This window comes from Larimichthys crocea, chromosome XXIII (genome assembly GCF_000972845.2).
Source record: "Larimichthys crocea isolate SSNF chromosome XXIII, L_crocea_2.0, whole genome shotgun sequence".
NCBI lineage: Eukaryota > Metazoa > Chordata > Actinopteri > Sciaenidae > Larimichthys > Larimichthys crocea.
Window position 1 is genome coordinate 18,790,560 of NC_040033.1, and position 27,694 is coordinate 18,818,253.

A 27,694-nucleotide genomic window follows, 5' to 3' on the forward strand; every position below is an offset into this window, starting at 1 on the left:
GAGAAACGGGAGCGGGACACGCGATGCTGGAATGCAGGAGCTGGTTTTTGTGCTGCCTGAACTCAAATCAGACAACACAGCAAGTCATCCGCTCGAAACAAGCTGATTCTAATGAGGCGGGATGGGGACGGAGGGGAAAAATGCTTATTGTGAAGAAAAGCACTGTTTTGGAGGACAGCTGCAGAGCGCCTAACGTTTGTATAATGTAACTGTATTCATGGAGACACTGAGAAAACATTTATTCAAGGGGAATTAGGATGCACAGTAATTAAAATCATCCTCGGGTTATACATGCATGTACACACACGGTTTATTTAAATATGAAGATCACACTTATGATTATATTTCTACCCTGCAAAGTCAGAAAGTACACTGAAATAACACTTGAGTCCTAAGCATCACTGGAGCATTAGGGATTAAGTACAGTGTAATTTATTCCAAGTGTGAGGAATTAAATTTAAAATCAGTCAGTGTGAGTTGACGTGATTAACTGGAACTCTCCTGTGACCACATGTCACCGTGACAGCATTCAAATCTAAAGGAGGAAACTCCCCCTCCTCTAATAACATGCAGGCGAATAGCAAATAAATGTCCAAAACACAGCCGAGTCTGAGCGTGAATTTCACTGGTTCATCTGCAGATAGTCCAGATCAACGCAGCACACACAGGCCCTCCTCTCCCTCCTCCCTCTCCCTCTCTCGCTCTCTGTCTGACTCCAGATCAGCCCCAGAGCGGGAGGTTGTTATGTCAACTCTGACAGTGCTCATTACCAGCCTCTACGCTCTGAATTGGAGTTAACAGGCTTTGGCCCATGCAGAGGCCGGCGAGACCCGACTGCTACAATGGGATCAGTGTGTGTGTGTGTGTGTGTGTGTGTGTGTGTGTGTGTGTGAGAGAACGTGCATGTGCTGAGAGTTAATCACAAAACGCTCTTTCATTTCTAAATCACACCCCGAGGCCACTGTACATTACACAGGCACTGATACACAATGTACAATGACATCTACTGCTTATTTTCATTTCACTCACAAACTCCTGATCGCAGCACTGTGCTACCAAAATGCTTCTGTTTGAGTGTGTGTGTGAAGCGCTGCTGCTGTGTACTGTCGCATCAATGAGGGAACATTGTTCTTATAATGTAATATGATTGCACAAGTTAGCATATGTCATGACACATTAGTGTGGAAAGAATCAGTCTGTTGTTTTAGAATCAGAAGCATCTCATGGACATTTAAAAAGACAAATTCCACTGGGCACGGATGTAACGCGTTCCGTGTGCGGCACGGCCACCGGAGCTAGTCGTGCCTGTTCTAGTCAATGTTTCAAACCCCACTCGAGCAGCCCGCATCAATCTACACAGAGCAGATCGAGGTGGCTGGAAGTCAGACATAGAAACGGCAGAGAGAAACGATTTTCAAAATAAAACACCCTGTGCAAACTTCAGATCATAAAAACAGACAAAAGTTAAACTACATAGCAAATTTACACATTTTGAAGCATGCAAACCATGGAAAATGACCAAATCTGAGCAAGTTAAAGTCTGGCAGGTAAAACTGTCCAGGTGGGGATTGAAGTCACGTGGAGAACAGAGTGCCAGCTGTGACATGACAGAGATGCGCTTAGTGGGGTTTCGCTGTTTGCCCAGTCAGCAAAGAAGAGACATTCACATTCAGACATGATGTTAACGTGTCAGAAACCAAAAGACCGCACTGCCTCTTAGGATTCTTCAAGACAGCATTTCACAGCTTTCCCAAGTCATCACACCACTAATAATTCTGTCCTCTGAGGGATCACACGCTTAATGCCGGTCAATTTGAGAAATTATCTACTGAACCTGCAGAAGTAGCTTACAGCTGCTCCGTCGTGATGTCACCACGCTCAGAAAAACATGTCCTGTCCAAGCTGTACAACACAGCAACAGACCTACTGACATCAGAAAGGACTAAAAAAATGTTTCTTCAGGCAGACTCAGTGATTGAACTGAATGAATCTATTTTACTGGAACTGCTGCACCAACGTCTCTCAGGATCAATAAAGTCCCAGTTTATCTCGTCTTCATGAGAAGAAAAAAACATTGTTTTTACTCACTGACTCGCTGTGCATCTGTAGTCACTTCATATATTCAAAACAGTTTATTAACACCTTAATTAAATGTGTATGACATGGGATTAGGTTTGGTTTATTACTTGATGCTGCAGTGATGCTTTCAGTTAAGTAAAACCTAAAAAACTAAAATAAACTGTCTCTAGTTTGTGTAGAGTGTAACTGTCACGTCTCCTGCTGTTGTCAGGTGTCTCTACAAGCCTCGATGGTATCCCCCACCTCCTCTCTCGCGCCAGTAACCATCTAGCAATGTCAGTGATTACGCTTGTGATTAAGGCTTTCCACTTCAAACGGGCCTGATGTTTACACGGACCCTGATATGGCGGATGGGATAAAGAGCAGGTAGCGCTGTGTGTTTGTGTCGGTGTGCGTGCCTCAATGGGAGGATGAATGTCATTACGCCCAGGCGCTGTGGACATACAATCATTATGATACACTGAAATGCCATTCTGCATAATGCAGCCGCTTCTTCCTCACGCTCTTACTCCTCCTCCTCTACCACCTACGGAGGCCTGAAGAAACCACATTGTGTTGTTCTGACATATGTTGCTTTACATTCGGAATGAGTGCAGTCTTTAGGCAGGAGGAGGAAGTGGGAGGACAGATTTTTTTTCTTCAGGACTTACTGAAGAATATGCTGGTTTTGCAACAGGCACTGGAAAAAAGAGTCCGATTTCCATGTCAGTGTTTGTTGGACAAAGGGTCTCACCAACAGTTTATTAACACTGTGCTTCATTCTCTCGGTTCTACTGTAAGTCACAGTCCTTTATAAACAAGCTGCTTTCCTCATATCTTCTAATCTCTAGGCAGAATGAGAAGGATAAAAGTGTGAGGGGTCCCACAGCTGCAGCACTGCAACCTAAATTAGCCCAGACCACATGAAAAGCTGTCGTCTCTATTCCAGGCCGGGGCGGGAAAATTACAGCCCTGCTCACTGTACTCTAGCATTAAACCTCAATTAGTGCACAACTACACTGGTGATGTCATCACTGAGGGACTTTTCAGAGACGAAAACCACCTCAAGCCTTCAGGTTCCCCTCCTGCAGCTGAGAGAAGCAGTTTGTTCCAACGGACCAGTGAGAAATAAGGTGACGTTCTTTTGATATGGCCTGGAAAAACAAAAGAGCCTGTGGCCTGGTTTGGCTAAATTTACCAGGAATTTTCCTGAGTCGTGACTGGTGTTTTCCTAAGAGACCAGAGGTCAGTAAGGTAGGACAAGAAAAACTCCTGTGTGACCTCCAGTGACCTGGCAGGACTGAGAGAGGCAGGAGGGGGTCATGGGGCCTGGTTCCTGTCCAAACAAACAAGAGTGTTTCTACCCCTGTTAAAAACCAGCTTCAACTTGGCTATTACTTCCATAAATGTGGTCATAATTTCATTTAGGATACCGTATGGGTACTGAAATGTTTCAGTAATGCCAAGTATCAAAGAAAGCTCTTGCTTCAGTAGGTTGTCTCCCAGTGTAAGGATAGTCTTCTAGTCTCCAGAACAGCCAGACCTATCTCCACACTTTGTTTTAGCACTGTGCCAATGCTGGAGAATGGTCTGGCTGAACTCTTTGTCATTCTGGCGTGGGGAAAAAAAAAAATACACCCTGGTTTGTTTGTGTTTCTCTAAACCAATCAGAGTCATCTTGGGAGGCGCTAAGTCCAGGACGAAGTGATGACATCCTTGCAAAAGTGGAAGGGGAGGAGAATTCCAACTGGAATAGTCACCCAATGGCAGGCTGTTACCCACAGCCTACTTCCTGTGAGTCAGACTAGTGTAGGGACGGTAAATTCTAAAAACCTGCATTTTGAGGTCATGTGCCTCTACTGAGGAAACCAGGGAGTGAGATAAGCATTGTAATCAACATAGTTTGGTGTAAGTTTTGGCCCAACCCCCCTGGCCATACACACACACACACACACACACACACACACACACACACACACACACACACAGTGGGCGTTAAAGCAGATGACATAGCAGACAGAAAAAAAAGAAACAGTTGGAGGTGTGGTTACATTTTTGGAACAGAAATTTGCAGATATCAACTTATATCTTTGGCTGCTCTGCCCGCAGACAAGTCCTAGTCCCAACTGCATGACATGGAGCTGGTTAGGCCAACAGCGTATTGTTAACCAAGACAAAAACACAAGTTGTTCTGTATGTTAACGATGCACATCCAACTTTCTCTGTTTGCAGCAAAGGACCATAGGCTGAAATTGAATCGATGCGGCAAGGAATTAACCTTTGTACTAGTGGTGTGTCGGTCATGAATGTATTGTTCAATTTGAACTAGTCCTTTATATGACTCGGGAGTAATGAGTAGTCTCAGTCAGTGATTCATTCATTTTCATGCAGTACGTTTCCTCGCCACATGGCAGCTGCATAAGCTCAATCAGGCCAGGAAACAAAAATGATTAATTCATGACTCAACTATGTGTCCTCAAGTTTCATTTGTCAGGTTTACATTGCCCACAAGAGGGCTACAGCGCTGCACTTAGCTAAAATTACGAAATTACCCAAAAAAAGATTAGTACTTAGAACTTCCCAACACTACTTTGTAGATGGGGCGCACACTCTACCAGGTGAGCTAACAGCACCTACAAACCAACTCTTTCTATGGTCAAACAAAATCCATGACCTCAACCAAGGGTATCTGCCAATGTAAAGAACAGCTCCTATTGATGCACTCTTTTCCCCAAAAGTATTAATGACAAATGACAAGCTTTGCTGAGTACAACGTCATCTTTACAAATCATAAAAGACCCAACCTCCAATAAACCAGAATGATCCTTTAACAGTGCTCTGGATTTCTAACAGAAAACCCTGGACCCAGCACTCCCTGGTTAGTTATTGTACTCTAATGTAGTCCCTCTAGCTGAAGGGTCAGTGTTCCTTCATGTCGTACAAAGGAGAGAGCACCTTCAACACAGCTCAGCATGGGAACGCTCGCAGGCACCACCTCGTACCTTTCTCCTCTTTGTAGCAGAGCGAGCCGTTCCCCCCACACCGTGTGAATTATGCATCGAAACCTCGCAGCAACTCCTCGCTGGTTGTTCAACCGAACTGCCCGAGGACCACGAGTCCTCTCTTGGTTGTACCTCCACCTGAAGAGACGGATCGCTCTCACATCTTCAAAGAGAAGTCAATCACGCCATAGATTGTTAGTACCACCCAGTGGGTTTACAAAACTTTTACTCTGTCTCTCACAGGTGCAGAGAAGAAGGGGATGGGGCCCACATTTCTCAGAAAGTGGAACAAATTTTTTTTTTTTTAGAGCCGGCAAAAACTTGGAGCAGGGGTGGGCTGTGAGGGGGGTGGCTGAGATCAAAAGCCTGCAAGTTCCTGGCGAGCGGACCCAATCAGCCAAGAGGGCCAAGGAGAGGAGGAGAGACAAGCGCTTCCTTTTTAAATTGATCCCACTGAGACCCTCAAGGTTCCCCTCGCAGGACTCGCAGAAAAGCGATAAAAATCTGGCCCTGTGGATCTGACGAGGAATTGGGAGGGGGGGGGAGTGAAGAAGAAAGGTGGGTTCGGGGGGAGAGAAACAGAAAGAACAGAGGGGGGAACTGTGGGGGGAGAGGAGCCAGTTGAGGCAGATCAAGGGGAGACAAGGGAGACAAGAAGGGTGGGCTCATTCTCCGAGGGTGCATCCAGGCAATGTTGTGTGCCAGAGAAGAGCCAGAGCAGGGAGGACTGGTGCTATCAGCTATCAAACCCTGCATTACACGTCTGATGATGTGCTCAACCAATCAACCATGGGTGTATCTTTATCCTTCCCAGGTACTGGCAGCTGGAACGTTGGACCGCTTCGCGCTGGCCTGAGATCAGACTCTGGATGAGGCTGGTGTCGTTATCCACAGCATGTTGGGGCCTCAAAGGAACAAGCGCTATCAGAGCAACCCAGAGACCCTGCAGCCTGCCAGACACACCGCAGACCTGCCCAGTCGACTCCAGGAGCACAGAGACACATAATGAGGTGTGTGTGTGTGTGTGTGTGTGTGTGTGTCTGTGTGTCCTCTCCAACCCCATGGATGCGTTTTACAATATATCATGAAGCCATTATCAGCAGGGTTCCACAGTCACCAAAACAGAAAAAAAAATCAACAATAAATTCACTCTTGTGCTGTCAGATGTCACGACTGGAGCCAGGTGAAAAAATTATTTCCAAATATTGCTGTCATCTCACACATCCCAATGTAGTCCTGATACTAAGAATCCCATGACTTTGAGGGTTTCCTACTTGTTATAAATGTTCTTGGTCTTCTCAGAACAAACTAAAGGGTTAGACAACATAGTTTGTGCTTCACTAATTGAGCTGTGACAACAAAATGGAGGAAAAACTGCTGAAATATACAAGCCTGACTCCAAAAAGAAGCTCAGAATGCAATGACTTTTTAACCTATGTTCAATCGAATCGAGTGCAAGATATTTAGTGTTCAAACCTTTGTTATACGCACACTGTGAATTTGAAAAACACTGTTTGGAACATTCCACAGGGGAATAAAATCCTCAAAAGGTGAGGTTGAGGTTATGAAAATCTGTGTGGTCCAACAGTTTAGGAACGGTTCAAAGCATAGTTGCAAAAGACACAATCCATAATATTAGAAAAGATTCAGAGAAATCTATGAATCTCTGCCCGTGACCTTCAACCTCTCAGGAAACTGGTTTTATGATAGAAAACATCCAGCATTAAGACTTTTCACAAAGTGAGCTGAGAAAGACACGGTTTGTCCTCAGCCTGTCATGGCAGTCCTTCACAGGTATGTCACTGCAAGGCTCTGCCAATAAAAACACGTCTAGTCCCAGATTGGGGCAGTATGTGTTAAGCTGGATCTAATTACACTGTGTTGAAAAGAAACAACTACAACAACGAAAAAATGCATGTATGCTAGCAAACCAACTCAATCTTCCTGGACCAAGTCCCCATGTAGACCACCAGGCTTTGAAGCCTGTTTGACATAGTGGTCACACTGTGGAATGACAGCAATGGTGTCGGTCACATGATGAACTGCAGCAAAAAAGACTTTTACAGAGGCCAAAAACAGTGTGTTACATGGAGCTGAGGACATTTTTTGGGTGTACAACCAAGTCCAACACCATGAATGCCTTCAAGCAGACACGTGGGCCCTTAGTGTACTTGAAAAGAACTGTACATTGCATCTTCTGCCCATGTCAAAGAGCCAAAGAGTTTGTATCAGACTGAACGGCAACACCTGAAGGAATGTCAGATTGTAGTTTTGGAAACCTATACCTAATCAGAAAGGTGTGAGGGGAGGGGGGTTCAGAGGCTGTTCGAGCGTCCGACAAGCAATTTTGTTGAAGCATGCTGATGCCTTTATCCACGTTCAGACAATTTATTGCCTCGAAACTACGAAGATGCAAAAGAGGCTCTTGGAGGGAGCTGCAGCCTGAAGGATGATGGTCAGATTTCTGCACCACATTCAACTTTAGACATTTAGAACAGCTATACACACTGTTCCCTTTAGGCACAGACACACACATTTTATGAACTAGATTGTTTCAAGTATACTGAACCTGTAAGAGGGAGCGAGAGGAGGAAGCAGGTGGGAGGGGAAATGAGAGGGGAACTGCTACATCGTGAACAGCAGGCAGCGTTCCTCCACATCTCAATGACTGAGGAGGGAGCAAGGTGAGTGAAGACAGACTCACTGTGCAGTGCAGCACTTGGTCAAAAGGAGGACTGTCAGGTCAGCATTATTAAATGAATCAAAGTATTTGATGATCAAATACTTTGATAGCAGCACTACTACTTAGCTCGACTACTGCAGGCTACAATAAAGCAATCTATCTGTGATGGATATGCAGTGCTGAACATGAATAACTTACAGCCTCATAAATAAGCAGATCTCTACTAATATCATTAAAGTAGCCCTGGGGCTGACATGCCCCCTTATCCTGGTGCAACACCTCCACCCTCCACCCTCCTGTCCGTATGACAGATGCCCTGAAATCACCTAACCATTCAACATCAATATTTTGACATTTCATTCAGCTGACTCTCCAGACGTTGCCATTTGTTTAAATAGCTGAATAAAAATTGGCAGGAGAGGGCGATTCTACGTGACCGGGGCTCAGTTGCCACAGGTAACCTTTTTGGAGGGACTTAGTGTGGCAAATTGATTGCTGAGAGCGCAGACTCATCATGAGTGCTAATTTTCAGCAGCAGCAGCAGCGCACAGCAGAGCGGGGAAATAAGAGGCTCTATTTATAACGGAGGGAAACAGGAGAGGAGGATTAGCTTGTCATTAGAATAAAGAGCGCAGAAGAAGAATCAATTTCAGGGTTTAAAAAGCTGACAAACACAGTTCACTTATTCTTTCTCTCACTCACCCTGTGCTTCTGGCTCTGAGCTCGCCTTTTGACTGAACAGCCTACGACCTACAAGACGTGGAGGAGAGCTTTCGTTGAATATTTCAACTCTTTTGATGGGTCCTCAATCTGTCCATATCGAGCAAATTTTAAATCTTAGACGACAACACTGGCTGGCTTTAAGCACATCTAAGCATATGACGGCACGTGAACCACTCGCATTGAATGTGATAATCTCACTTGTTTTGAGTGTTTCAAGTGTATACAAACTAGAGACACAAGAGTACTTTGGAAAAATCTTAATCCTGACCACATTCCTAAATGTTACATGTGTAAACAATGTGTTTCAGTGTAGAGATTTCCTCATAAGAGGCTCTGAATGTGTTGTAAAAGTTTAAAAACCCTGGCTGCTTAGCTCCACAGCTAGCCCAACTCACCCTTACTATCAGTGCGCTGTTTGTGCTACACCGAGTGTTGGCCAGTCTGTCGGTCCGAAGTTGAGTCGGATTTAAATTTTGGTTAAAAAAAAACACGCAGCCCGAAGTCACACTGTGGCCGCCAATCAGATAATCAGATCATTTAAAATCCTCCACAGTCAGCCTGAAATGTCGCTCAGATTATCCAGGTGGATTCATGGGCTAAACTCTGAAACTCTACCTGTTCTGGCTTTGTTCATTTCATGTACCCAGCTTCTAAATCTGTGTCTGGCTTGTAATTCATGCTGCAAAATAGAGACATGAAGAAGTTTGGTTTGGTTTGTGTCCGCCTGATCCTGTTTGAGTGCGGCCTCACTCTGTGCCAGGTCAGGTCTCTGATGTCCACTAGAGGGGTGAACTTAGTTTTCCAGAGAGAGCTGTCATTAAGTGATATAATAAATCAGCAGGAGGGCTGTGGATGGGGAGCGGTGTCATCCTGAAAGAATCCACTTTGACGGGTTTTTCCTTTTACTTGTCACAAGTCTGTAGCTGCTCATTGAAAGTGTTTGATATAATCATTTTCATCACTCTCATGTCTCGGTCTCCAGGTGTTCAAAACGGTCTTGGAAAAATGAGCTTTCCCAGCATACCTTTGGGACCTACACCAGGAAGGAAGCTGGGGGCTGATTATCAGGCATAGAGACAACCCAACCTGTTCATCCTACCACCGGCCTGACCCGGGCGATCACATGCCCGCTGTTTAACCTGGGCAAGTCTTAGGGACAGGAACCACACAGGAAATGGTGCAACTCAACGCGGACAGGAATTCATTCATGCTGGTGGTGGTGGGGGGGATGGGGGGGACCAAAATACCACAAAGTAAACTTTTCCACCAACGTCACATCACAGCTAAAGCTATAGTCCAGCAGGGCGGAGGCACTGGTGCATTTCTCTTTGCAGCCCAGGTTAGGCCCACGTCAAGGAGCTAAGCTGGCTGTAGGAGGCAGCAGCGGGGGGATTTATCATTCACAAGGGATTGCTGAAGCAGCCATTAAAGCAGGGATGAACTGAAGACAACCTCCCAATGTCGCCTGTGGAGGATGCTGCCAAGACTCTTCACATTACTGATACAGTAACAAGAAAACATATTCAATTAATACACGAGAGCAGACAGCGATACTGGACTCTCCGATCCAATCCGCTTATGGAGCATCTAATAGCATACGAGGAGGAAGGATATTGTGCTAATTTGTCTTGTCTGCGGAGCGCTCTGACAGCCCCATTGATGCTGACATCTCTTTAACATGAGGTTAGTGGGTGTTTGGCCTCCCCTCCAGTCGTTTGTGAGCTGCAGAGCCTGGAAATGATTAGGCCTGGGAGGGCAATTAGCCTGAGCATCGCTGGGCTAAATATAGTCCGGCTTGGCCCAGCTCTGCTCCTGGGTCATATCCACACCGCAGCCTCCCCATCCACGCAGGCATGTTAGTTCAATCTGGATCCCGTTTGTTTTATGACTGATGTGAATGCTCCGCTGACTCAGACGAGATAACATAACTCAGCCGTCGATCAGGTGTCTTGTGGTAAGGTGGGTGGGGGGGTGGAGCGAGTGGGAGGGAAGTCATGGAAGGAAAACTGAAAGGATGACGCTTGAAAAAGGAAGCGCATGTTACCCTCGATATGAGAAACACGCACCTAAAGCCGACTGACTCATTTATTTGTTCCATCAAACTTTAATTAGGTCTACATGCTTTTTCACAATCGTCCCTTTGGCTTGAACGCAGTCTTCTTCACAAGAAACAACGCTCACACAAACCGCGGTTGGGAAAACATGCTTTCCCACAGTCTTACACCAACTAAACGGAATGCAAAGAAAGAATGCTTTCCCATCGCACGGCTCCCTGCCCCTCCAGTCCCCGTATCTCCCACCCCCCTGTGAGAGATTTTATCCTTAAAAACAGGAGGTTCGCCCACTCATTCACCTGGGACGGCTCTTGGACGGCAGAGGCAAGCTAGAAGGTTATAGGAGCCTGGGAATGTTTAACATCAAGAAAGCAATCAGAACGTAGCCGGAGCTCTGGGAATTGGACAGGAAACATGGAGAGTAACCCCTTCCTGCCTGAGAGGAAAGAGAAGAGGAAGTGATTTGGGTTATGTGATGATTTTTTACTGTAACCAGAAAAGGAGCCCTTAAAAGAATACTAGCTTCTTTATTTTTGTACTATTGCAAAATTTTGCCAATTCACATCAAGAAGGTGAAGAACCTGAAAAGAAGCAGTTTCACTTCTTCTAAAAGTAACGCCTACATCAGTGTTCAGAAAGGTGAGCGGGGTCAAATGCAATCCAAGAAACGTGTTGAAAGAAAAGGTAGTGGCCTCTAACTTGGTGACCTGGTGTGTCTTTCGGCAGAGTATATAAACCGAGGTGAAACACAAGTGGAAATGTTCCGGCGCTACACCGAGCTCAGCACAAATTGCACAAGACAGCTCAGGAAACAGGGGCTGGCTTTGTACCCCGAGCAGAGAACGCTTATTGACACGTAAAGTTGCGCGTAAGAGGCAGATTCCCACGTTGTGCTGTGACTGAGCTGCTCACCAGGCACAGACAGGCCCATTTGATGTCACAGGAAACCACACACAAGATAGATAAAGTTGAGGTCCAAAGTATGAGCAGCTGTTGGTGTTTACGTGCACTTATAACCGAATAAACTTTGTGCAAACAGGAAACCATGTTTCTGTGATCTGGACAGATTAACCTGATTTTCCGGTAAGATTTCTCCAGGTCAAAGTTGATTTTATTGGCTAAGTATACAAGTGACCAGGTAAGTACGCATGTATGTGACAAAGACAGCTGATTGACAGCAGAGTGGAGCTGGATGAGATGAGAGACAATTACGAATAGTGATGCATGTATTCACAATCATTCCATCCAAAGTCAGACTTAAGGACAGGATCAGCCGCTGCTAGAATTACCGCAGGGTTGTGCGTAGGGATGTTTCAATTCCATGGAATCGTTTGGCAGTTTATCTAACGATTCTCTTATCGATTCCAGAAAGCACGAATTACGTCACGTAACTTCCGCAAGAAGTTACACACGCTCGATTCCAGCAAGCACGACAAATTACGGCACGTACCTTACGCAAGTTTCGTACATGCAGTGCAATCAGTAGTAAACAATGTCACCCACTCGTATCAAACGCTCCAAAGTTTGGCTGCATTTTACCAAAAAAGACGGCAACAGGGCAACTTGCAATCATTGCAAAGTGGAGATAACAGCGTCGGGAGGGAACACGACGAACATGCAGAAACATTTGCGCAATATAATGCAATACTTTTAAATGAATGTCATGTTTTTGACACGCTTCGGACTGGAGATGAATCTCAACCTCGCAGCAGCGGCAGCAGCCAGGCTATGAGCACCTCTGCGGTTACTACAGAAGGTAAATATCACACTGCCTATAATGTTAGCGCGATGTGCTTCTTTGTAAAACATGCTATAACAGTTAACATGAAACGAATGCCTTCTGCATTACATTTAGAAGATGGCCATGACGAGAGAGAGAGTCTGGCTGGCTCAGAGGCTGGCAGCTGTACTAGTACTCGCTCCAGTTCACTACCTCCTCTAGATGATGCTGATCAAACTGTTTGTTCTCCTTTTTTTCCCCCAAATGAGAATCATTAAGCAGAATCGATAATGGAATCGGAATCGTAAAAATATTATCAATTCCCATCCCTAGTTGTGCGGCAGCGTATGTGACTGCTGGGGGTGTATCTAAGTGTTTCTGAATGTAACTGCTGTGAAACAATCAGGAAATAACTTTTTATGTATGTATGTATGTATGTACGTATGTATGTACTTTTGATTTGGCTTTATCGAGGCTGGCGCTGGCTCACTCACTCATTCACTGTCTATGTCTCTCAACCTCGCTTTCCCCCCTTTCAAACCATTGGACACAAACCAAATTAAACTTCTTCTCTATTTTGCAGAGTAAATTGCTAACCAATCTCAGATTTAGAAGCTGGGTTCATGACAGGTAGATTATCAGAGTTCAGTCCATGAATCCACCTGGATAGTCTCAGTTTCAGAGACATTTCAGGCTGTGGAGGTTTGCTGGATCCAAGGGTCTCATTGGCAGTCACAGTATGACGTCAGGCTTCAAAGCTGAATCTGGCTAAACTTCTCCGCTGCAGGTCTTTTTGAGACGCAGACCGCTGCAACCAAAATGGTCGACCCACCATTGAAATTAATAGAAAAGCTGTGTTTTTACTGCAGCGCTGGATCCTGTCTGACAGCTGCCTAACACTGCAGCTCAAACAGAGAAGCCTCTATAAGTTGAAATAATGAGTTTCAACAAAACCAAGCTGTGGGGCAGTAATCTGATTACTGACATGGTGTATGTACACATATCTACAGCAGGCAGGTTACTGCACAACACAAACGGGTCCAATTTCCTGCCTGATTCTTCAGAGTTAAGTGGTGCCCCGCCTCACCTGAATAAAGACCGTTTCCTCTAATGTCAGAAGAAATTAATAATTTTATGAAATATAATATTAGGGTTATTAAGCTTCAGGGAAAACTCAAAATGGTGCTAGATCATACAGCACATGCTGCATAATGCTTAAATCGTCATTTAGTGGCTGCATCCATAACGAGATGAGATGCATCAGGATCTGTCAGCAACTGAGCGATCGATCACATCGACCACGAGTGTCTGTCCCAAATATTATGGCAATCATCCTGTTATAATCATGCTCTCCATCCAATAAGAGATGGGCAACATGTTTCACTGAGTAAGCTGGTGGTATTAGAGGAGAGGTGAGGGGATGATTCCATCCAGCCACACCGCCGACTGCAAAGAAATATGCTAACTGTACTGTTCTGACTGAAATATGTCTTTCATATGAGTGGTTTCAGTTCTGTGCGAAAATCAACCACTAACATGACACAAGTGTTGCAGCATTTCCTCGTGAAGTTGCTGCGTTTAAAAAGTCAACGCGCTAGAAGACAGCACCACCTAAATACTGCCTACCAGAAAAAGCCTGGTGAACTTAATCCCAGCCATAAATCGCAACCGCTGCACGCCCACTATATGAAATTCCCTGTAAGCCCTGACATTATGGCCATACCCACAGATATCCTTGCAGCTTGTAGCAGCAGAATAAAAACTGGAAAATACATCCATCACGGGGAGAGGTTATTTTGGCAGTGTGCGGGGATGATAAAACTGTGGACATGCTCAGTGCCCTGTTTATAAACCGTCTGTTAATCTATCATTTGCCACAAGAGGAATGAGATAACAATATGGTGTGGCTTACAGTGAAGAGCGGCCACCGCACAAAGATCGAAGTGTGTCCTTGGAGTGACATTACTTATTGAAATAAATTCACTCAGGCTGAAATATGTATAGCGAATGCATTATGAACAGTGCTTCTGATGGAGCAGAGAGCGCTTTAACTCACCGTAACATTGACTTGCTCTTTTCAACAGATGTCCCTTGTGTGACACACGGAGGGGATAATAGAGAGGGAAAGGGTCTGAACGCTTTCATTTACCCCTTTCATGAATGGAAGGGATTTCCCTTTGATGGCCTGTTTGAATGTATAGACAATTTAGAGTCGTTCTCCGAGCAGGAGATTCTGATCTTAATTACTTCGTTAATTAGCTGTGATTCACAGGGAGAAGCCTTGCCCTATCCGATCCATTGCCGAGGGGGCTCCTGAAAAGCCCTCACATCCTCGCTCCTGTTACGGAGCGCCAATCCTGCACTTTGTGACACTTATTTGAAAGTCTGCCTTTGCTGAAAGTGAGCTTTTTTTTCTTCTTCTTTCTCCCACCCCCTCAAATGTCAGCAAACCCCACAGAGCTCCGGCTCTCTAATTCTCTTGCCTGAAGAAAAGAGGACCAGATCATCCTCCACCCGTCCCCGTCCCCCTCCTCCTCCTCCTCCTCCTCCTCCTCTGGTCCGCCGTCGACTTATATCACACGGACGCATTCCGCAGATTTATGTTTATCGTTTTCCAATGAAAGAGGGACAGCCGGCGCAACATCCTGCATGCTCCTCTTGCCGCGTGATGAATATGGCTCCCTCGCTCCGGGGGCCTCGACTTGGAGGATCGATGGAGCGTTTAGCTAATCACAAAAGAAAGCCACAGTGGGGAGAATATAAAGGATTGTCATAACCGGCAGGCGTTGAGTGAGCCCGCTGGACAAACAATGATGCTTTTCATTTAGCCTGCGATGCTTACTTACTAACAGCGCCTCACAGGAAGTTATCACTCATCGAGGTGGATGGAGCTTTCTCTCGTGCTCCATCCTGATTACACACTACCTACAGCAGCTGGTGTCTTCAACAAGCAGTGCAGAACTTGAGCAGAACGAGGTGTTTTGGCATGCAGTTAGAGAAAGGAAAGGTAAGGTCCAGCTGAGACAGCTGCTTGCTATTACTCCCCCTGATCTCCAGCCCTCCCCCCTCTGGCAGGAAATAAGCAATCATTTAGTACTGACAGGTACATGCTGAACCATTGCTATCTCTGCTCTCAAACCAACCAAATCATGGATTACAACAGTTTACAATTAACCTTAAGCCTGTCACGTACCTTCGCCAAGGTCTGTCACTTTCGCGGAGTGTGAGTGTATATTTTCCCGAGGATAAAACATGAAGTAATACTGGCATGTCGAGTACATGTGAGTATACGCGAGAGATTTGAGTTTCTGCTCACACAAGAGAAGATATTGAGTGTTTCTGTGTGTGTGTAGTTACCTCTGAGATAGGCGGGGGGGAGAAACACATAACAGCAAACAAAGAAAAATCTCTCCTGAAATCCTCCTCAAACACTGGGAGGCAGCAATTTAGAGGCCTCTGGTGAGCTGTAGAGGGCTTAGCGTGTCCAACTGGATCTGGAGTGTAGCTGCAGACCTGCCTTAATGCACCGCCAGGTCCTACGCACGGGGTCAGCATGGCCTGCTCGTAGCTTGGGGCAGAAAAACAAGGTGGCAGTACGAGCAAAAAGCTAATAGTGTTGGTACCACTCAAAGAGTGTGTTCGGCAAGGACACTCAAGAGTTGAGACATTTATTTGTACCTCCGTGCTATAAAACTATAAATAATACGCTATTATTGAATCACTAATGGTGATTAATCAAGCATAATTTTATTTGAGCGCTCCAGCTGATCTCTGGTGTTGCTGTGGTTCTGTGCAGCCAGCACTAAAGGACAGCGGCTGGCCTTGTGACTAATGCAGTCATCCTACAATGACCAACATACTTTCCAGCTGCTCCACAGATTCAAAGTTGGAATTAAAAGCATAAAATGACAGAGGAAGCGCTGAATTAATGATAGTTATGGTAGTCCCGGAAAAATATTTTCTTCAGTGACTTCGAGTTAGCTCATCTGCTACATGTTTAATTGTATTTTCCTCTCGCTGAGGTTCAAACGTATCCATCCAGATCCATTGTTTCACTGTGACTCGCTGAGGTTTGGATATACGAGCTGGAGCTCATTCCAGCACAACTGAGCTCATGAGCTGATGATTTGTGTCCTCGAGAAGAAGGTCTGGAGATGGTTGTTTTAGACACCACAAACCAGGACAAGTTGTACACCCCAAACCAAGTCCAATCACACCTATACTATTTAAATATATTTTGATTTGATTCTGTTTGTCTTACAGGAGACTGTGCTGTGCAACAACCTGGAGCTATAACAGGTTGGTGACCTCTGACAGTCATGCTGCCTGGTGCGTGAGCGCTCTCTGTACTTAAAGGACATCTGTTCAGGGCGCAGATGCTCATAAATGTGCCTAAATAAACCACATTATCCTATGCAAACCATTTTGCTTTCATATACACAAAATAGAGCCAAGAATAACCAACTATTCTATATGGAGAAAGGAGCATTACAGAGCAATATGAGAGATGTGGGCCTAATATTAGTACTCTCCCCTCCCTTCCCCTGAAATATCCACACCCCTGTCCTAAAATATCCCAAAATGATTAGTCCTTTCATTGAAATAAATCTAATCTAACATTAGCATGGCAAATAAGCCCGTGCCAAGGCAGCTGCAGAGGGCCAAATAAAATGCCCACATACAGACAGGAGTAAACATGCAGTCAGCTCTGTTTTGTCTGTGACAGGCCTTACAGGCCCTCGGGCTCACGAGCCGTTTTCTCCCCTCTACAATCAGCTCCGTTCTCCGGCCCCAGATGTCTCATTACTGTAAAACAAGCAGAGAGATGAGCGACATACAAGCCACTGGCCCACAACGTTGCCTCCCTTTCAATTAGAAAGGATTAGCCTAGCCTGAGCGGGCCTTCCTGTGCGATATGTTACCTTGCATCACACAGGACAGCCATATGTCAGACCTAAATAAATTACGGAGGAGCTGAAAGCTTGGTGATAGCCGAAAGGGAGTTATGGCTTCGCTAGAGTGCACAACAGGCTTAATAGGAGGAGGATGCTGTAGCCTCTATAAAATTTTACACTCTATGAAAGGGCATAGGCAGAGACAAAGGTATACACTTTCCCTCGCTGGCTCTCGTAAATTAGACCTGTAGGATCCCACAGTTCCTCAGTAGATTTACTAGTTTTACTCAGCGTGCATTAATCAAGCGATAAAGCCAGGCCAGTGAAATTTCTGCAGTGTCATGCTTTGGCTAAGCCAACTGGACAGATCCCATCCAGTACCAAGACATGTACTGTAGGAAGAGAGAGCAACCTTACCGGGGCAGCTAGGCCCTCATGCCGTTGCCTGCATCAGTCACTTTTATGGGAATAGGGCGGCGTGGAGTTTAACAAGAGGTTTTACTCGTCAAGGGAACCGACATTACATAACCATAAAACGATGAGGTCCACAAATCACCGCAAGACTTGTGACGCATGGCAGGGCCGGGCTTGTCGTGCAGCTCGCCGCCCTGCCAGTAAACTCTGGTGTTTGTGGGTGTGAGGGTGAAAAACAGATAGATTTCTAATGGAACCTGTTTGCAGTCAGATGAGTGCAGCCTTTATGCCGGAGTTCCCTTCACCCCCACATTAAAATTGAAAACACAGCTCTGAAACTACAGCTAACCCCGCTCCCCGCCGCTCGCTCGTCTGCAGGATTTTCCAGCGAGTCTGTGCCATAGCTGGAGCGACTCCACTGACCAGGGGCGTCTGTGGTTGAACTGCGCTAGTCCGCAGGTCCAGAGAGGCAGGCAGGGAGGCAGGCAGGCTCCGCTATGCCTGACATGGAGCGCCCTCGCAGGGGGAACGACTGAGTAATGGCAGGGTAACTTGATCCAGGGCTAGGAGGGAGTGGGAGCAACCCTGACGCCTAAATCATAGCTGTGGGATGGAGAGAGAGAGAGAGAGAGAGAGAGAGAGAGAGACACAAATGTGTTTGGAAGAGAGATACGCAGAGGGATGAGGGGCTGAGGAGACGGTGGGCGGGACGAGCGGAGAAATGAACGAGTGGTTAGACGAGATATTTGGGAGGCGGCCAAATGACAGGGGATGAAAGTGAACGCCTCTCTGCTGCCTTTCATGCACGTGCCATCGCTGGGGTAGGAGGGACCACAGAGGAATGACAAGGCGTGGGCTTGGGTTTCAAATTCATAAGTCTGTCTCAGACAGAATAAACACGCGTAGGCCCAAAATGACTTAGATTTTCCCTCGTGTCTGAAGCTAATTGACAAATTTGAACTGCCAGACATAAATGAATGTATAAGTCTTCACATAGGCCAAAACATTTAACCAGGAATTAACCTGTCTCACAGCGCCATAGGCTGACAGACTACGTCATGCATACATTCAAGATGTGATAAACGCATGGGGCCAAGCAGCTAACCAACCAATCAATCCATTCTGTCTGACAAACAGTCAGACGTTCAGTTTACTGTCATTGAGTCAAAGAGAAGCAGCGCATCCGAACGTTTTCCATGGTAACGATTATGTTGCCGTCAATCAACCGACTGTTTCAGCTCGACTAAAAACAGGAAATTGCAGGCAAAACATTTTTACACTGATACTAAATATATCTGTGGAAATAAACAGAGCGTGAAAGAAGTTCCCCGCCAGAGAGCGAAGATAGCTGAGCAAAAACAGAAAATAAACCCCTGATCTCAATCAGCCGTCTAAACGGGAGAAGGTTAATTTATTAATCCCCAATGGGGAAATTCTTTTTTGACTCAAAACACAACCACACACACACACACACACACGCTCACACACACAGACTCACAAAGGGCCAATAGACAGATGTGTAGTGATGAACTGCCATGTAGCGGCGCTCTGAGAGCAGCTATGGATTTGGTGCCTTGCTCAAGGGCGTCTCAGCAGTGTCCGTCCACACTCCACAATGTGGTCCGTGCTGGCCACCCTCCAGTTCCCGAGTGATTCCCTACGGACTGCCACTTTCTCATGATCATGGCACAACTTCCTTTTTTTAAGCCCACGTCCGCACTTGAAGTGAGCTCCTTCAGACTGCCACAGTCTCAGGAACACTTGAGGGCCGTGCTCAAGGGCACTTCAGCAGGGGGTAATAAAGGAGGGGCGGGTTTACCCTCCCCCCCTTGATTTATTCTTGACTGACCTGACTCAACTTCATGTTTTTCAGAAGAGACTCACGACGTATCATAAATATATCGTCGCACTAAGCGAAACGACAGATCCGAAAACAAGCCGCCGGTTACCATGACGACGACCATACATCCAGGTCTAAATGGTGCAGTCTGCTCCCATCAACCTCGTGTGATGTTACCACGCGACAACAAAATGTTACCACGCACATGGCGAACAAAATGGTTTGCTAGAAGTGGAACACGGCCAGGAACTATGCTAATGCTCAAAGGAGCAGCCTAATATAATAATATGCCTGCACCGCCTGCAGCCTGCAAATCCTGTAAAAGTCAGTCATTAAGCTTCACATGTAATTTTCATTAACTTTTCTTGGAAACAAGAGTCTAGCAAGACCAACAATTTAGCAGAGAGAGAAATGTTCACCAGACTATTACTGAACCACATCCTCCTTTTTCCATCCACAATATGGTCTCCATTCATTATTCAGGCTAGAGATGCACTTTCCCTGTTCCTCAACTCTCCACTCATGACATCTTTGGGCAGCACTTAACAGACGGGATACATATCGGCTGCTTAGAACTAAAAAAGACAACTTCGATGGTTTTATTCAATTAGACTAAACAGGCTGATGGACTTTGTCGAGCACAAACTTGAGGTCTGCTTCCAAAACCAGCACGAAAAAAAAAGTAAAAAAGGAGCCCGTCTTTGAATTAGCCTGCACATTAATGTTTTTATGGGAGCGCTGCAGTTTAATCCTGTCTTGCTGTGCCTATATTACGCCCATAATGTAGAGATGCCATAATTGAGAAAGTAGGCCAAGCCTTAAAGCAAAATTCAGCTGGGAAAACATAACGAGAAGCAGCTCCAGCGTCCACCCTGCCAGCCATTTCATGCAGACTGAATGAAGCTTCGGCTGCGTTATCATACTTGTGTTAAAATGTCAAGAGGATTTTGGGACGCTCTCGATTCTTCCTTCAAAGCCCGGCTATGAGTGGCGCCTGGGTAAAAAGGCCTTGCGTGTGTTATGGTAACGTGATCTTGGTTATGATTGAGCGGAAATGTTAGACAAGCATCTAAGTTTCCTCTGCCTGCTTCCACCCCTCCTCATCTCGCCACATGTGAAACCACACTGGAGCTGCTCGCCGGCCAAAGTAAACGCTCCGCTCGTTCATTTGGCATGTGTTTACGCTGGATGCCAGGTTTACATGCCAACCCCTTACTCGTATTCTGGTGATAAATGATAGGACACAGTGTGACTTTTCTTTCAACGTCATTGTGAGCGACGAACCTTTAAAAAAAAGGTCTGAGGTATTTCCCACGGTGAGCTGCGAGATAAAGGAAGCAGTCGAACTCTGCTCTATGTGTGTGTGTGTGTGGGAAGGGAGGGTTCCTCACACTGACTCATCTATAGGACACAGAGCTGCTCTGAGTCTGCAAAAAAAAAAAAAAAAAAATTCACAAAACAAAAGTGTGTAGGCTAACCAGGCGAGCTGCTCTGAAATGAACAATACATGGAAATGTCATTTATCAGATGAACTGACACCTTCACTTCAAGCTGGTTCGTGTCTTTATGAGTAACTTTCTTATTCTGACACCTTAAATGAACTTTGTGTACGGTTTATTCTGCATAACCACTGTGACCTGCACTTAAACAAGTTAAGAGCACTAAAGGGTTGGGTAAGAAAAAAAAAGCTCTGGTGGTATGTGAGCATGTTTTCCAGAGGTTTCCTCTGCCAACACAGCTCACTTCTTTTTGATAAAGAATGATTTCATTAAGCAGCATTCTCTCTCACTCAAGAAGCTGGAACTGTTGCTTGAAAAGCGCCTTTTTGCCTTTTTGCAAAAAATCGATTATCAAAATAGTTTCCATTTTATTTTCTCTCAATCAGCTAGGACCTTCTCTGTGGTAGAGAGCAGTTCAGTGAAACATGTTGACATACGTTCTGTGTCCACAGCTGTCCCTTCCACCCTCAGAGGTTTGACCACAAACTACAGCCTGACCCTCATTAGATTCTTCAAGGACTGATATGTATGTTTGAGATCTTGAGAATACTTTACTCATACTACTTTCTTGATATGGATCCTTCAGACCACAAAACACACAAAGTGGGAAATTTTACACCGTGAGAATCAGCTTGTCCGTGCTCTTTGATGTGTGTTAGTTTCCTATTGTAGAAGGTAAACTTTCCATAAGCAGCTGAAAGCAGAAGATCAGCCTGGGGTATTATTTTCTCGATTAAATGATTGTTAATTTTGTCTTGACAATGTTGGAAACATCAGAGCTCGACATCTTCAGTGACCCAAAATCCTCACATTTAAAACAGCTTGAAACACAAAAGCTCCTGACAATTCTGCTTGAATCAGAAAATTATTACATTTTCTTTCAATCGGCTAATTGATTATTTGTCAGTTTCAGCTCTTGATACAAACTTAAGTCTGTCTTCACTGAGCCTAACACCGACTCTTGTGGGTAATCACCGCCATATACTGATAGTTAACTTTAGCGAGTTAACATCTGTAAACATGAGCCGGCTCCTTGATACTGGAAAACCTGAGAGAGCTGACTGGTAACATTTAAAAAACGTTTTAGAAACAAACTACCACTCAAGTCTGATTTATTGGAGTAGAGGCAAACCTCTCAGTGACAGAGATCTTAAAACCGGGACGAATAAAGTGTTTGAACTGACCCTTTAAACTTTGTGGGGGAGTTTACATGATGTCTTCTGTGAGCAGAACAGAAATCAGGATTTCCAACCGATGACAACAACCACAATCAAACTGGAGAGCGCAGCGGCACACAGCGCGATAATCAAGAGCCGGTATGGAGTGCGCGTTGGCTGTGTTGTAGGAGTTTCTGTTATGAGTGTGAAAGTTTTACCAAATGCGAAAAAATAAAGTGCTGATTGGTGTGACCTGTTTTCCATCATCAGCACTAAATATTGCAGACAGATATTTTCCTACCAAAAAAAAAAAAAGTTTTCTCCAAATATATTTTCTCTATCATGAGTCAGATCTTTGACTAACTGATTTGACACTGTCAGTCTGACACATACAAGACTGAATTACATCAGATTGACAGCAGACCCCTCGAACAAGGCACAAGCTGCTCAGAAAGTACAGAAAGCTGTGTTGTTACTGGGAACCTCCCAGTGCTGAGTGAAGCCACTGCTAAAGAGAAAAGACTGTTTTAAGTCAACTTTCACGGCTTAAAGACCCAAGACATGTGGGGCTTACTGACCTTTACAGCATCTTTTATGTGACAAAAACTGGGCTGCTGCAGATAGTGAAAATAATACATTTGTTGTATCTGGAGAGGAAAAGCAAGAACACTCTCTGGAACATACTGTATACCACAGTGAGGGAGATTTTCAGTTCCAAAAAGATGGATCAGACTGGAGGGGAATTTTCTTTCTTCGCCGAGAATTTGTCTTCATTTCACCGCAGCGGATCAAAGTCCTCGTTTTTAACATCTTAGAGGTGTTTAATCTAAATCTGCAGAGACTGTGAACCGTCTCAAATTGACAGAAACACCGCCGGGACCAGATCAGTCCTCAACATTCAAAGCCACATTCAATCATGGTCTCAGAGCTTTCTTACAGTATGGCACAGTAGGCCTGAAAGCTGAGACCTTCTGGTGGGCAACACGGCCCTAAAATAATATCATCACGATATTTCGGGAATAATGATATTCTTATTTTGGTGTGATTATATTTTAGGAGGCTGGAATCAAAGCCAGACCACTGACCCGGGACTCAATACATGAGGCACATGCCCTGCCAGGCCGCCCTGTGACAACAAGATTCTTGACAATATAACAAAAATACTACAAAAATGTTAGTTTAGAACTCAGAGTAGCTGTGTGATATGTGAAATCATTTTGTTGTGTCACACAACACAATCTTTACGGCAATATTTTCCATCATTTGGAAATGGTTATGTGTCATGGATGTCATCTGCAGTCAGGAAATTAGCATTCTAAGAAACGCAGAGGAGCATGAATGTGACAGCGAACAGGAGAAGGACTCCAACCAGTAAGGACTAAATCGAGGAGTTTGTACTGACCTGTCTTTGTACAGAGAGAGACTACAGATGAGAGCCACGCATGTACTGTAGAGTGGTCTAAACTAGCCCCAGACTAAGACGTCATGCCTGTGGAGGCACACTCAGACAGTGTAAAACATGGATGTCGTATCCGTGATGCCACTCACAGGTTTCTGACGAGCCGTTATGAAGCTCAGAGTGTGGTGGCTCTGGCTGTCGCCATATTGGCAGCCCTGCCTCAGCCTCCTCCCAGCTATTCTAAAATGGGCAAAGAGGTGGAGCGTGGGTGGAGCTGAGGTGAGCTGAATGATGATTCCTGTATGCTCAAAGCAGCCACGCTATTAATTATTCATAACTTTAAGCCTTAATATGACTTGAACAGGGGAGTTGTATATAAATTCACCCTCAGTAAAGTTGTCATGAACGGGGAAATTATCTATAGAGACCAAAACTGTTTCATGTACCAGGCTGTAAACATGTTTGTTTCTGCTGTGAAGTTGGACATTTGAACATGGGGACTTATGGAGACCAGCCTCCAGTGGATGCTCTATGAACTGCAGTTTTTGACACTTGCACACTTGCTTGGGCAAAGATGGAGGCAGATAACAGCAACTTACATCTTCAAAGACTGTAGGTGTCAAATGTAAAGAGAAATAGGAAGAGGCCTTACTATGTGATCATCTGTCAACTTAAAATACAACACATAGGAGACGAACAGCACAGACGCACACCCAACACACACACAGTAATAAATGACATACAACAAATACTGATAGTATTTACAATACTATGTAAATATAATATACAGTTTGAAGCATATGGATTTAAACAGCAAGCCTGTAGTTAGCCGCCTGAATAATACTGTTACTGAAATACCAATATCTGTTACATTTTATCATGTACAGTACCTGAAGGGAATGTGTAACAGGTCCGTTGTTACTTAGTTATATTCTACCTCATCTCTTTGATGCAACTTTTATTTTAGCAATGCATAAACCACAAGTTACTAATAATTGACATGCATTTATCAGACTAAATTTGAACTAATATACAGTTACTCTGCAGCTTGTAACAGGTAATATCTACTCTCTATCCACATGCACACAGGAAGTCTTTGCATCGATATCTTATCTCGCCAAGGGCGACAAAATGGCTAGAGCCGGCCCTGATCTGACCTTTGACCTCCCCCGTGGAGACGTGCAAGAAATATATTAGGGACACAGAAACGAGGAATCTTCCTACATGGATCACAGACTGCCTGTTTCCAGCTAAAAGTACTCTGTAGTCTGAGTACTGACCTCACACTGGTGCCTTCAGGTTGTTTCACACTGTGGGTATCTCAGAATAATAACTGAAAATAGCTTCACGTTTGTAAAACTGCAACATTACAACTTTAGACAGTGAGTGAGAAAAAGCACGGTAAGTAACAGGTCGGTAGATAAGTCATGTCCCCTTAATAGAGTTAGTACCAGAGCTACGTCGTCACTGATGATACAGTTATCTGTAATTGTGGCAAAAGCAGAAAAAGTAAGCGCCTGCTTGTCTGGACTACAGCTGCCTGACAAAAGGTGCAGTGTATGTTGTACACACATTTTGTACCTTGCTCCAAAAATAGAAAAATGTCATACTGGTAAAATGCCTGTCATGGTAATGAATAAATAAATAAATATTAGTGCAAAACAAGGTAATGATTGGGGGTGGGATGTGGTGCACAGTTTTGAGAAAGAGAGGTAAGAGAAGAGACACACGTTACTTTACTAGTTATTGCACAGTAATAGTTCAGTTATTGTCCGATGAATTAATATACCACGTCAGCTATGTAGTCAGTGTGTGTGTAGCACTTTTTGTGAGGCGTTGAAAAGCTGTATGGCCATGAGGACAAAGGACCTACGCAGTCTGTTAGTCCTGCAGTGGAGAGACCGGAGTCTACTGCTAATCAAGCTCCTTTGATTAATGAAAGTGGTGTGTAGGGGGTGCCGGTCATTGTCCATTATAGACAGCAGCCTGCTCAGGGTCCTTCTCTCTGTGATTGCGCCTCCAGCTCCATGCCCACCACAGACCCTGCTTTCCTCACCAGTCTGTCCAGTCGTCCAGTATCTCTCTTCCTAGTGCTACCTCCCCAACATACCACAGCATAGAAGAGCACACTGGCCATAACAGACTGGTAGAACATAAGCAGCATAAGAGTAACTAATAAATGGGCACACACACACTTGTAAATCCCAGAGGGGATTTAGGTGTGTGTGTCTGTCCAGTGCTAACTGAACTGCTGTGTGTACTGTATGCACTACTCCACTGGTGATGCATCAGTAATAAAAATCCAATAATATAACATATACTAATGTTACACCAACAGCGGCCATTTTGGCTCTACAATAATAAAGTATTTTGACTGGTAGAACATAAGCAGCATAAGAGATGCAGTTATTGAAATGATAAGGGACCTTTAACAAATTTTATCCCAGTAAATGTAACTTTATTCTAATATAGTAAATATTCTAAAGACAAAAAGGCCAAATGGGAACATCAGTTTTCAGATAATCCAGTGAATTTAACACTTATGCACACACACACACGATAGAAGCATTTTATCACACAAAACTCCTGGAAATAAAGTCCAGCTGAAAAGTTTACAACATTTCTTGCACTGGCCTCACACAGCCAAAACTAAAACATGAAATAGTTGATGCATTTCTGTCATCTGACAGTCAAAGTGCCCAAAAGTCGACCCCCATCTACATCCATTTAGTTCTAAATTAAGATTATACACTAAGAGTCAGTTAAGGCTTTGTATTCTCCTTTAAAAGACTCGTGTGTAACGGGTTAAGTGCACCTGTTTCACTTCTCTACACTCCACCAAACTAAGATCCATCTGACAACCTCCCTCCTCTGAGGGTCACATCTGTTCCCGTGGTCCTGGAGCACCGGTACACATCCAGCACTGCTGACACAGGACATGAGTGAGGCTGATCACAGACAGGACAGTGACAGTCAGTCTGTTGTCTGTTTGCACATGTGTCTCATCATGTCTGTCATCACATCTCCTGAGGGCCTGATGACGTATGCATGCGATGCATAGCTGCAGGGTTAGCAGCAGCCCACAGGCCTGCTCTGCATCAGCTGCACACACACTGCATGACACCTCAGGTGCGTCTACCTATCCGCTGTTTGTTGCATGTGCACTTTGACGCAAACTCACACGTAGTGGAGACTGTTATGTGAGTTTGAAGCTGTTGTAAATATAGACACAGCTTCTCACTGCTGCATGTAGAGAGGCTACCGTGATAACACTGCAAACGAGCCCAGTTTTGCTCCGTTTTCTCTGTCGAAAAGCGGCGGGCTGGGTGAAAATGTCGGAATTAGTGTGAACATATCTCACCTGGCTGCCCAGTCGTGTGGAGGAGGCGCCTTCAAACTACAGACGGGCTCATTTTTCGTAAATATCTGCTAAAAAACCGTCGATCTTCATAACTGTTTCTCTCCAGCCATTTTGAGCCAAACCGTCAGATTGATCCGGCCAGGGATAGACACATATGACCGAGTTTTGAATCAAACGCATTTCCCGGCTCATGCATACAATGCATAATTAAATAGAGCAAAGTGTAGGTGAGGGTTGTCTTTCGGTGAGAGTGTGTGTTTCAGACGGGGCGAGAAAGCGACATCTTGTAGGCACTCGTTTCTCGTAACACCCCCGTGTAGGCATAAATGGTACGGCTCGTAAAAGTCCGGGGACCTACTTTGCTGTGCGCGGTCGGTGCAGCCAATGAGCGGCTGAGTAGGAGTACAACACAGCTGCGTCACTGCCACAGCTGCTGAGCGCGTGTTGGAGAGATCAAAACGTTTTGTTAAATGGGACCTTATTGTGACAACAACGTGACGTCGTCAAAATACTACGGCTACACACACGTACACATACTCGCCAGGTATGTTAGTTGTAAAACGACAAAATAATACAAATAAGCAATAAGTGGAAGATGTGTTCACTCATGTTAAATGGGCACTTATATACTTATAGTATATAAGTGCCCATTTAATACTTATACTTACATACTTATAGTATATAAGTGAAATACTAACTCGCTGGAGAGAGAGTACACATTGTGTCAGTTAAAATACTTTATTATTGTAGAGCCAAAATGGCCGCTGTCAGTGTAACATTAGTATATATTATACTATTGGATTTTTATTACTGATGCATCACCAGTGGAGTAGTGCAGACAGTACACACAGCAGTTCAGTTAGCACTGGACACACACACACACTTCTAA

The 27,694-nt window shown here is 44.8% G+C and overlaps 1 protein-coding gene across 2 annotated transcripts in view; it reads right to left on the reverse strand.

Annotated features, from left to right (window-relative positions):
* Positions 1-27,121, reverse strand: part of znf438 (zinc finger protein 438) — a 46,043-nt gene extending 18,922 nt beyond the window's left edge. The window contains exons 1-2 of one of the 2 annotated variants that reach the window (XM_027274192.1): positions 26,806-27,121; positions 15,598-15,808 (exon numbers count right to left, since the gene is read on the reverse strand). The gene's annotated coding sequence lies outside the window, so the exon portion shown is untranslated. The remainder of the gene's footprint in view (positions 1-15,597; positions 15,809-26,805) is intronic. The other variant, XM_010740121.3, reaches the window with a different exon arrangement.
* Positions 27,122-27,694: the final 573 nt, after the last annotated feature.